At 36.8% G+C, this 10,361-nt stretch overlaps 1 long non-coding RNA gene across 1 annotated transcript; it reads right to left on the reverse strand.

The window, feature by feature from the left end:
* Nucleotides 1-6,486: 6,486 nt before the first annotated feature.
* LOC110677912 lies at nucleotides 6,487-7,430 on the reverse strand. Its single transcript, XR_002501287.1, has 2 exons — nucleotides 7,051-7,430; nucleotides 6,487-6,987 (listed from the first exon to the last, which is right to left on the reverse strand). It is a non-coding gene; the product is annotated as an uncharacterized LOC110677912 (long non-coding RNA).
* Nucleotides 7,431-10,361: the final 2,931 nt, after the last annotated feature.

A 10,361-nucleotide genomic window follows, 5' to 3' on the forward strand; every position in this document is an offset into this window, starting at 1 on the left:
AGGGCGAGATCATAAGTTATGCGAGATTTGTGGTACACTCCGAAACGTCCTAGAATAAAAAATCCATACGAAGCAAACTCAGCCAAAGCCTTCGAGTGTATTTTTTTCCAAACAACCAAACATTCCTCCAAAATATTCAATAATTCTATCTTCGTAATGATCACTTGGTTTCCTGTATTATGAACTCAATGTATTTTCTCTCGCATCAATAGACCATTTCCGTGAAATTTTTTTATTGGCTCATAAGCTTTCTATCAATTTACTGAACAAACTTCCCTAAGGGACCCATATGTTTTGGAGCCTCTAAGTATTGGAAAACAATGAAAAACTGGCGGCTCGCCGTTTTACCCCATAGTCTCCAAAAAAATATTGCACGCTGATGTCCTTCCTGACCCCCTATTCCCCCATGGTTTTACAACACGTTGTAGTGAATTTTTGATCAGCTGATCGAGCCACCAAGCAAGCAGCTGATTGGCAATCATGACAGAATCTGATCTGATTGTTTTTGTTTACGTTTGCATATAATTCAAAAGTTCCTGCCAGAAACTTCCGGCTCCATCACCCGGAAAGAGAATTCTCTCGGTCGTATGCAATTTTCGTGTCGTGTGAAATGTGCTTCGGCGGTAAAATAGTATCGAATCAAGACTTCCGTGTGCAAAATTCCCAAATAGAAGATGAAGGTGACTGGATTCCAATCCCAAGGCCGTGCTGGTTGATAACAGAGCTGCCAGATGATTTGATAGCAAATCTGTATCCACCACGTTAGAAAATCTGTGTCCCATACAAAAAAATCTGTGTCCATACAAAAATTGCTGAAAGAAAATCTGTGTTCCATACAAATTGAATCTGTGTCAGAATAAGAAAAACTGTGTAATACAGATAAATCTGTATATGTGGGCTAGCCCTGGTTGATAAAGTGGATGAGGACACTCAAAATAATCCACACGTCATTGCTACGTGAAAACATACGTGGTTTTTTTCCATCGCACTTTTCACGTAGCACTTACGTGGATGTAACGTAGCACCGAATGAACGCATGAACTAATGAACGTCATCCGTTCGATTGAAGTTTCACGTAACAGCTACCTGGATTTTCACGTAGTTGTTACGAAGGTTCCCAATAAATCCCACATAATTTTTCCCTAGAAGTTATTATTATATTTCAATGAAACCACCTGTGTCGAGTTAGCTTCCGGAGTTTTTTTTTCAATTTCTAGAAAAAAGCAATAAACTAGAGAAATTAAAATATGTATTAGATTCAGTCGATACCCAGCATAAATTAGCAACGCATTTTGTAGGTGATTTGAAACACTGTATAATTGTATTCTCGGTATAGTCCAGCGGCATTCGAACATGTCTGTAGAATGGGTAAAAAACTGCAGTAAATGCACGTTCTCCGTTTGACTCCGGCCGGTGCCAAACCATTCAGGAGCTGGTTCGTTCCAAACGTTGCGTGTCGGCCTTGCTGTGTTTCTAATCAATTAGATAAACTCTTAATTAATATAGTATTATCCAGTATTTGAACCATATTTACCTCGAAAACGATCAAGCGGAATATCAAAAATGCTCTTGAAAAAACTAGTGGCCACCATCTTTTTATTTGAGCTGAACACAGAATGAACGCAATGTGCAAATGTCAAAACTCAGAATGAATTAAGTGTCTACGTGAATTTCACGTAAGTGTAATGGGCTACCGTAGTGAAAATGACCGGGTATCTTTTTGATGATTATATATGCCCTGGTGATCATTACCTTAGTCAGGTAAAGTCAGGATAAAATGAATTTGGACTGGCCTACGTGATTTTCCACGTAGCAATGACGTTTGGATTATTTTGAGTGGACGATATATCTACTTATAGACTGCAGAGCATACACTGAAAAAAATCCACACGTTTGATCCGTGTGTTCAAAATTATGGATCGATTCATGAACATCTATATCGATTTGTTGTGATTTTCTTACAAACTTCGTGTGTGTTACACATTCAATTCTTTAGTTTTGCTTCATGGACTGATTCATCAACCGACAACATGAATTCCATAGTTTTCCACATCAGTTCCTGAAGCTTTCCATTTCAAATTCATATGCGTTAACCTATGGGTGCATAGATCATCACCCAACACGGATTCAGTGTGTTTAACTTATGATTATCTTGTGTCATGATCATCATGTTCAAGTTGGTCGATTTGAATTCGATGAGCTTGCTGTCGATTTCCGTGTTCCAAATTTCTAAATTGTCTGTGATCAACCCATAGCGAACTAAGTTGCGGTCGGACCTCATGTCGAACGACAGTCATCATCATGTTCGAAAGAAAAGAAGCAAATTCTGAAGCTGAAAGTGTTAGAGGAAAATTTGCGGATCCGTTTTTCTCACTATTAGTGAAGATGAGGAGTTCATTCTAATTTTCTAAATAACATGCATTACTTCCAGCATTGGATATAGCGTATGGTGTTAAAGAAAAATCGGATTCCACTAACAGATTTTCCTAGCTTTCAGCTTCGAATAAAATGAAATATGCTAATTCCGGGCTTCCCAAATTATGGATTTGCGGCGCCCCGCTTGTTGCTGACTCACTTGTTTGGAAAACAAAAAACATTCAAGTGAGCTTGCGACGAGCAGAGGAATCCATATTTTGGGGAGCAAGAGTTCTTTATCAAATTTCTTCTTTCAGTCTCATGATATTCATGTTCTATCACACATAACTATCTAATGCTACTACATTTCGAATTCAATAAGCAAATCAGTTGGTTTTCATGATCTAATATTTGGAAATTCATGTTTGTTTCACATGACAACCTAATGTTGATACACATGTTATTATACCGTGAAGTCAATGTTGAAATCCATATGGCTACCACACTCAAATCATGTGGTTTTCCTCATTGCGCAAATCTATAAGTAAAACACACGACCTTGACGTGTAGATTTTTCTCAGTGTAATTTTCCAACAACAAGAAAGATGGTACGTCGGAGCGCAAAACAGTAACGGTAAGAATTGAAATGCGAAAAGATGCAATGAGATAAATTGGTTCTATTTTTTGTTGTGTACTTGCAGTCAGAAGATTTGCTACAAGATGATGAGTCGGATGCAACTGTGACTATTCCGGCAACAAGTACAAACCAGAGCTGGCGCCTGCACATCCAATGGACAAAATCATAAGTAGCGGAACCACCTTCAAAGCCATAACCGGCAGCTACTATAACGACATTAGGGTTGGTGAATCGTCGGGCTTTTGCTTCTAACCGATATGTTCCCCTAAACGGTGCTGAACGTGACAGACGCAGTGTGACAAACTTCTCAGTAGCAGTGGACAAGCTTACAAGCTCCATGGTTCTGTTCACATCAGTCGAAGTGGAACGGTCCTAGGAGATGCAGAAGTCGCAACAGAAGCAAGTGTTGCTGAACCGTTGTTGACGGTGGTGGTCACCGGTATAGCAGCTATACCTCCAATCCAGCTTTTTACGAGCGCTAATGGCTGCCGCAAATAGGCTCACTTTCTTATAGGGAACATACGATTTGACGTTTGGCTTGGGTTCATTCAATAGAAAACTACCCTAGCCAAACGTCAAATCGACTTATCCCTACCAGACAGAGAGCCTGTTTGCGGCAGCCATTAGCGCTTTTAAAAACCTGGATAGCGGCGCGATGATCGTGTGTTTTTCCGAACACAAAATGCTTACATTTTGAATAGACCATTTTTGAGAAAAGATTGGCTCATATGTCTTCCAATTTATTGAACAAACTTTCCTTAAGAACTTATATGCTCTATTGGTGTTCCAATCCCTCTTGCCAATATTGCAGTTTTACCAGAAAACTTACCGATATCGTTATTAATTCTTAAATCATCTCCTCCCACAGCGTGACGTAGTTTACAAAACGTCAATGAATTACGTCACACTTCTGAGTGGGTGGTAGTTCGATTTTTTATGATTTAAACCAGGATTTTCTAGAGGAATATCTTCAGATTTCTACTTGTATCCCTAATAGGTTCTCAAAGAATTTATAGAAAAAAATCAGGAAATTGTCAAGTGAGAATTTTTCAGAAAATATTGGAGAAATTCTTGTAAAAATCCGTCACGTATCTTGCAACGAAACCCTAAAGCATACTCTTATGAAGCCTCTGTTAAAATTTCTGATGAACACATGCAATTATGTTTTCGAAGATTCTCTAGATAAATTGTTGAGATAATTATTAGAACCAAAAATATAAACCCTGAATAACTTTGCGAAGTACTGATCAGAGGAATAACTGGAATAATTGCTGGTGTGAAACTTTGAATGATTCGAGACTTGACTTGATAAATGCTTGGAAGAACTATTGGAATAGTTCATGGATAGAAAGCTGATGAAATAGTCCGAGAAGTCCTGAAATCATTTAATAAGGAATTCCTGATCGAATTCATTTTGAAAATGTTCAGAGTAATTTCTGAAATACAAACTGTGAAGCAATTCTTGAAGGAATCCACATGAAGATGGCTGGAAGAACAACTGGAAAATTCGGCGTAGATACTGCTGGAGAAATTCTTGTAGGGTGTCCTGAAAAATTCCGTAAATGAATTCCTTCAAAAATTCTGGAATCAATCTTTGTATGTATAATTGACTTTCGTCTTGATGATAATTAACTTTCATGGAGTATGGGATTCTCTATTACAGGGCTGGTTGCGACTGAGTGTCTTAAAAATAAGTATTATAGAGACCTTTTGCATGAAAAAATGAGATAAAACAAAAAGTGAAGAGATACCGATCTTGAATAAATATAACACAAAGAAACCTAACACCACAGACAAACAGACGTAACACTGAAGAAATTTCCATGAAGAGCTTATTCACAAATTTCATAACGCTGAAGGGGGTGGGTGGGTGTTCTCACGATGTTACGGTTCATACAAAATTTGTAGAATATTCATACAAAAAACAAAGACGTAGTCCTACGTCAAAAGCGTTACGAAGGGGTGGGTGGGTGTCAAAAATGGTCAGTTTCAGCGTTATGAAATAAATGAATGAGCCCGAAGCATTCATCCAATGATCATTTCAAATTTGCTATATGTACATATTTCAAACCTCACACTCATACGTACGCACATCGATTGTTTTTCGTGTTTGATGTTTTACACTACCGCCATCTGCAGGTCTTGTTGTACAAAACAGTGTTTGATGCAATACGCTTACCAGATGATGAAGGTGTAAATTGGGCGATGGATTTTATTAGAATTTGTTACGTCTGTGTGTCTATGCTAAGATGTACTAGGGGATAAAAATATGATTCCTCTTAAAATTTAACTAGATATCTTTTTAAGAATATTCTAGAGAATATTTAAAAGCTTTTTGTGGGAACTTCTCGTCACATTACGACAAGTACTTCAAACTTTCCTACAGATATTACTCCGGAGATTTTTTCAGGAGTGATTTTTACATTTTTTACAGAGATTTTTTTTCAGATTTTTACAGACTTCTTCAGAAATTCCTCCCAAAATTTTATTTTAGATTTTGGGTTATTTGTAGAGTTTGTCTCCAGAAAAACGACTAAGAGATTTCAACGGGAATTCCTCCACAATATGATTGTTGGAAAATTATTTCAGAAATTGTTCATAAACCTCATATTCTCCAGGAATTTGTCCAGTGATTCATTCATTAATTTTATCCTGTCCATTCAGGATATTTTCAAGAACCAATAGTTTATTCAATAAAGTGTCCAGGAATTTCTTAGACCCACAAAACTATGAACGAAAGTTTCTTCCGATATCAACCAAGATTTTTTTTTGCTGAAGTTAAATCTTCCATAAATCCATTGATAAATTCAAAGTGGGATTTATTGGATTAAGAAATAGGAAACATAGGAATAAACCTTTGTAAAGTTTCTTGGAAAAACACCTTTAGCAATCTTTGGAAGCTTTCCAAGACTCTTAGAGTAACAACTAGAGGAATCCGAGGAAGAAATAGTGGAAAATTATCTGGAGAAAATTTTCAGGTTGTGGAAAATACTAGTAGGAGGTCTCAATGATATCCTGAACCAAATTAAAAAAAAAATCTTCAAGTTTCTCTTGAAAAAAATGCTGGAAGGATTGGTAGAGTAATCTCTAGAGTAGAGAAGTTGCTAAAAGTATGCCAGTAGAAAACATGCTGAAAAGCAATTCCCAAATACCCTGTGGGTCTCGTAATAGTCTCTGGAGGATTCTTTGAACCCTCTACAAATTTCACCAACATTCACTGCAAGTATGAGCCATAAGGAAAAACGAGATTTCATAAACCTTTTTGGTTAAAATAGAGACTTTAGGAACCTTTCATTAAATAGTAACTGACAATACAAATGTGACCAAGTCTCTGAAAGGAGACCTGCTACCAGCCCTGCAAATGCCATATATAGTTTATCCTCATTCATATTTATGTTTAATTAATTCAAAGGATGTACAGCAACCGCTTCTTTCAAGTATTCCGGATGTTTGGTTCTAATCGGAACAATCATTTTATGTTTTTTAACTTTCAATTCGAAGTTTTATCCATCACACTTAGTGCTTTTGTAGATTGATTATGTATTTATATCCAATTCGCTTTCGCAAAACACTATTACAAAATTATTTTCTCCACCTCAGCACCGGATCTTCACAAGCATTCATTGGCATCACCCTGCTCATCGGCCTGTCTTATCAACAAGATCCCAATTGACCTGAGCCTCCTTCTGAGATGCTAATCCATCCTCTTACAACATTAGAAACAACTCTTGGGTCCACCGGTAGTACTCTGGATCGCATGTCGCGAATTCACGCTCCCAGTCGAAACTAATCTGCAACATTTTCAACTGCTCCCGCATCAGCTCTGTGATCTGTTTATCCACCGGAATCTGCCGCTGCGTTACAGCAGTCTACGCCGGCAGCCCAAATGCATCACATGCATGTTTCCGGGCGGATGCGGGAACTTTGCAAGCACATACCACTGACCGGTTTGAACGGTTTGAACAGATCGTTCAGCTTCCGATTTGCCTCGTGTCCTGGTAAAATGAAAGATTTATTCACACTTGGAAAACGATCGGAAATCTGTTATTGATACTCACCAGTAAGTTTGAGCCGGCCACCAAACCTGGGACTCTACAAATCGGGTCCATCAATACGTAGTATGGGATCAACTTAACATCCGGCGTGATATGATTAAATAATCCCGTCGGCTGTGATTAGAGAAAATTGCACCACCGAAGCCGTTTGTTATGGTTGAGATTTTCCTTTTAATTTTTTGACGATTCAAAACGTAAATAACTGCTGAGTATAGGGTTATCAGTTTTGGAATTTACTCACCACCCTTAGGGTTACTATTTTCGTTCCGCATGTCTCAAAAAGTGGTGAAATAGTCAATTTTTGAAAATTTATCAAAAATTCAAAAATACATATATAGAAAAAATAACAACACAAATGTTAACTACAAATCATTAACTTTCGAGGAAAAATACAAAACAGGGCTGTTAGGTTTGACGGAAATGGTCTATTGATTTAATCTTGGATTTAACATTTTTTGTACGAAGTTAACGAGTGTTGACTCTAGTTGATCCCCTTCGTTGGTATTTTTTTTCTCATTTTGATAATCATCTTGAAATTGGAATGTGCTTATGACTGCCAATTGTTTGCACTCTTAATGCAATTAGTCATAACTATAGTTTACTATAGTAAATATTTCGTTTTTCTGGAATCTATCGTTTGATTAGTCGATAAGGTTAATAAGACCAACGAATATAAAATTAACAAAAAGCCAAAATGGTCAATACAAGAAAATAAAGAAAAAACACATCAGTAAAAGTGCTCTTAGATTTTTTCAGGATATGGGGCTCTGTACTGTTTTGATTTTGGATGGGAATTTGACTTTTACTGGCCTTGTGGTTTACAATATTTGTGAAGGAGGAAAAGAGTAATAATGATTTTTGTGCGGAGCCCCATACTAATAAATAATGTACTTGCAAGTTTTGTACTCTGTAGTACTCTTTTACACCGTTAAAAAAATGTACTCCTTCCAGTGAGAGGAAATGTGGTAACCCTATGTTAATTAACTCTTTAACGTAGTAGCAACAGCAACAATCATCAGTGACAAGTATAAACTTCAATGATGGTCTTCTTAGCCTTAATCATCGTAGAAAACAATCATCATTGTCAGCTGTCAGTGTCACTGACATCTTTGCGGGTTGATTTTGACAGTTCACCCGTGTGCGCTGTCATTAGTGAAGTATTTTTTGTCTTGTGCAGATAAGGCGCCTGTCGTCGGAACTCCGATTTCGGATCGATTTTACCGGGTTTTAACCGAAGGTTTTCCGCTTTTCACCAGCCACCACCATGAGGATTCCACTGGGCCCGAAACAAGCCGAACAGGCCACCAAATGGTAAGTGTTTACGGGGGGAATGGGTCCAATCTTCGGAACTTTAGTCAACTATCTTGGAGGATTTTTGGTTATATAATGGTGCGTTATTTGTAATGGGTATTTTAGCTAGAATATCTTGAAATCTATAAGTTAAGTATCATAATATGAAATAATTTCAATTCAAAACGAATATTTTATCACATTTACACTTGAAACATTTCGATATTGCTGCTGAACTAAATCTAGCGAACAGCTACCGTCAATTGGTGGTAAATTGTACATTTTATGGAAGAACCATCCATATTAGGGTGTCCCAGAAAAAAATGATCAAAAAGTCATGATTCTCAACCCTAGAATGAAAAATTTGCATATTTATAATATTTTGTATAACATATGAACTTTCTGAAAATTTCAGATTTTAATATCGTTTGAAGGTGTCGCCGTATCGATTTATGAATTAGTTTTTTGCACATGTTTTCAAAGTCTATTATTTTTCCTTCTTTTTTAATTCAACTATGAGTATTATTGGACATTTGTGTGGTTTTAGGTTTTGAAAATATTCTATTTGTTTGACTTCTTCTTCTTCTTTCTTGGCATTAATTCCTCACTAGGACAGAGCCTGCTTCTCAGCTTAGTGTTCAATGAGCACTTCCACAGTTAATAACAAAAGTTGCCATTTCTCGCATAACTTCTGATCTCGCCCTAAAAGCCATTGGTAACCATGTGTGTAGCTCGTTGTTTCTGAGCATTTGAATGGATTTTCATGTTATTTAACAACGCTATGGAGAAGAAAGGATCAATATCTAGGGGGACACGGGGCAGTATAGACACCCTAAGGAATTTGCCTATTTTGACTGTGAGGACATGAATATTAAACTGTTTTTATGTGCAGTATGCTTTTTAGAGTTCTTAAGCATTTGTTAAACATGGTTGCATAATTGAGAAAAAAATATTTTGTTTTCAAAAATAGGTTTAAAAAAAGCTTATATTTGGTAGTCGCCATCAAGCTAGCGGGGCAAAGTGGACACCCCCATGGGGCAGTATGGACACCCTAATGTTTATAGGAAAATTGTCCCGCGATCTTTCTCAAAACCTCGAAAACTGAAGTACATATTCAGGAAACCATAGTGACAGGTCACTGTGCCACTGGAAACATGATTAAAACCAATTTACGACATTTTTCGTAGAGATGCTTTCAATATTGTCTCCAGGTTAGTTTTAATCAATAATTGACGATTTTCAACTGATTTGTGGTTTCGCTTCATAATCATTGGATTGAATGCTAAATATTTTTGGATAATTTTGTGTTTGAAGTTATATTTTTTCTCTTTGAAGTGTCAGCTCTACTTTGTCACCCGGTGTCCATATTGCCCCAACAGTATAAGAAATTTTTATATAAGTTTTTCAATGTCTTAAAGTACCAGAAAAAATCTACTATATTTTTGAATATAGCATAAATAATTGAAGATTCAATCAAGAGCTACATTATCGGTCAACTTGCAGTCATTTGCCTCTGAAACCTTTTTTAATGAGGTGTGAATGTTATAATTTTCGAACCAAATAAAAACATACTCAATTTTTCTATTTAAAATCAATGTTTTGAACATTTTTTCTGAAATTTTAGTGGATAATTTACTCCTCCGACAGGCAACTGAAATATTGTTTGCATTTAAAGTGTAAAAGTATTCGCTTATGCAAAAATACAGGGGGTGTCCATTCTGCCCCGGGTGTCCATACTGCCCTGATGTTGGTTTGAATGATATTTCTTTCATTTGCTCAGAAACAACGAGCTACGCACTTTGTTACCAATGGCTTTTAGGGCGTTATCTCAGAGTATGCGAGATTTTCGCATTCGTATATGGTCGGTGTTCAGACAGACTGGGTCAGATGATATTTTGGCGTTCTAAGTATACTATAAGGACTGATTTTTTCGATGCCTTTATGATACAGATGTTTCATGGAATAGATAAGTTTCATTATTACAGCATATGAGGTCAATATTTTGATATTTCGAACGCCTTGGG

The sequence above is a fragment of the Aedes aegypti genome, chromosome 3 (genome assembly GCF_002204515.2).
Source record: "Aedes aegypti strain LVP_AGWG chromosome 3, AaegL5.0 Primary Assembly, whole genome shotgun sequence".
Lineage (NCBI taxonomy): Eukaryota > Metazoa > Arthropoda > Insecta > Diptera > Culicidae > Aedes > Aedes aegypti.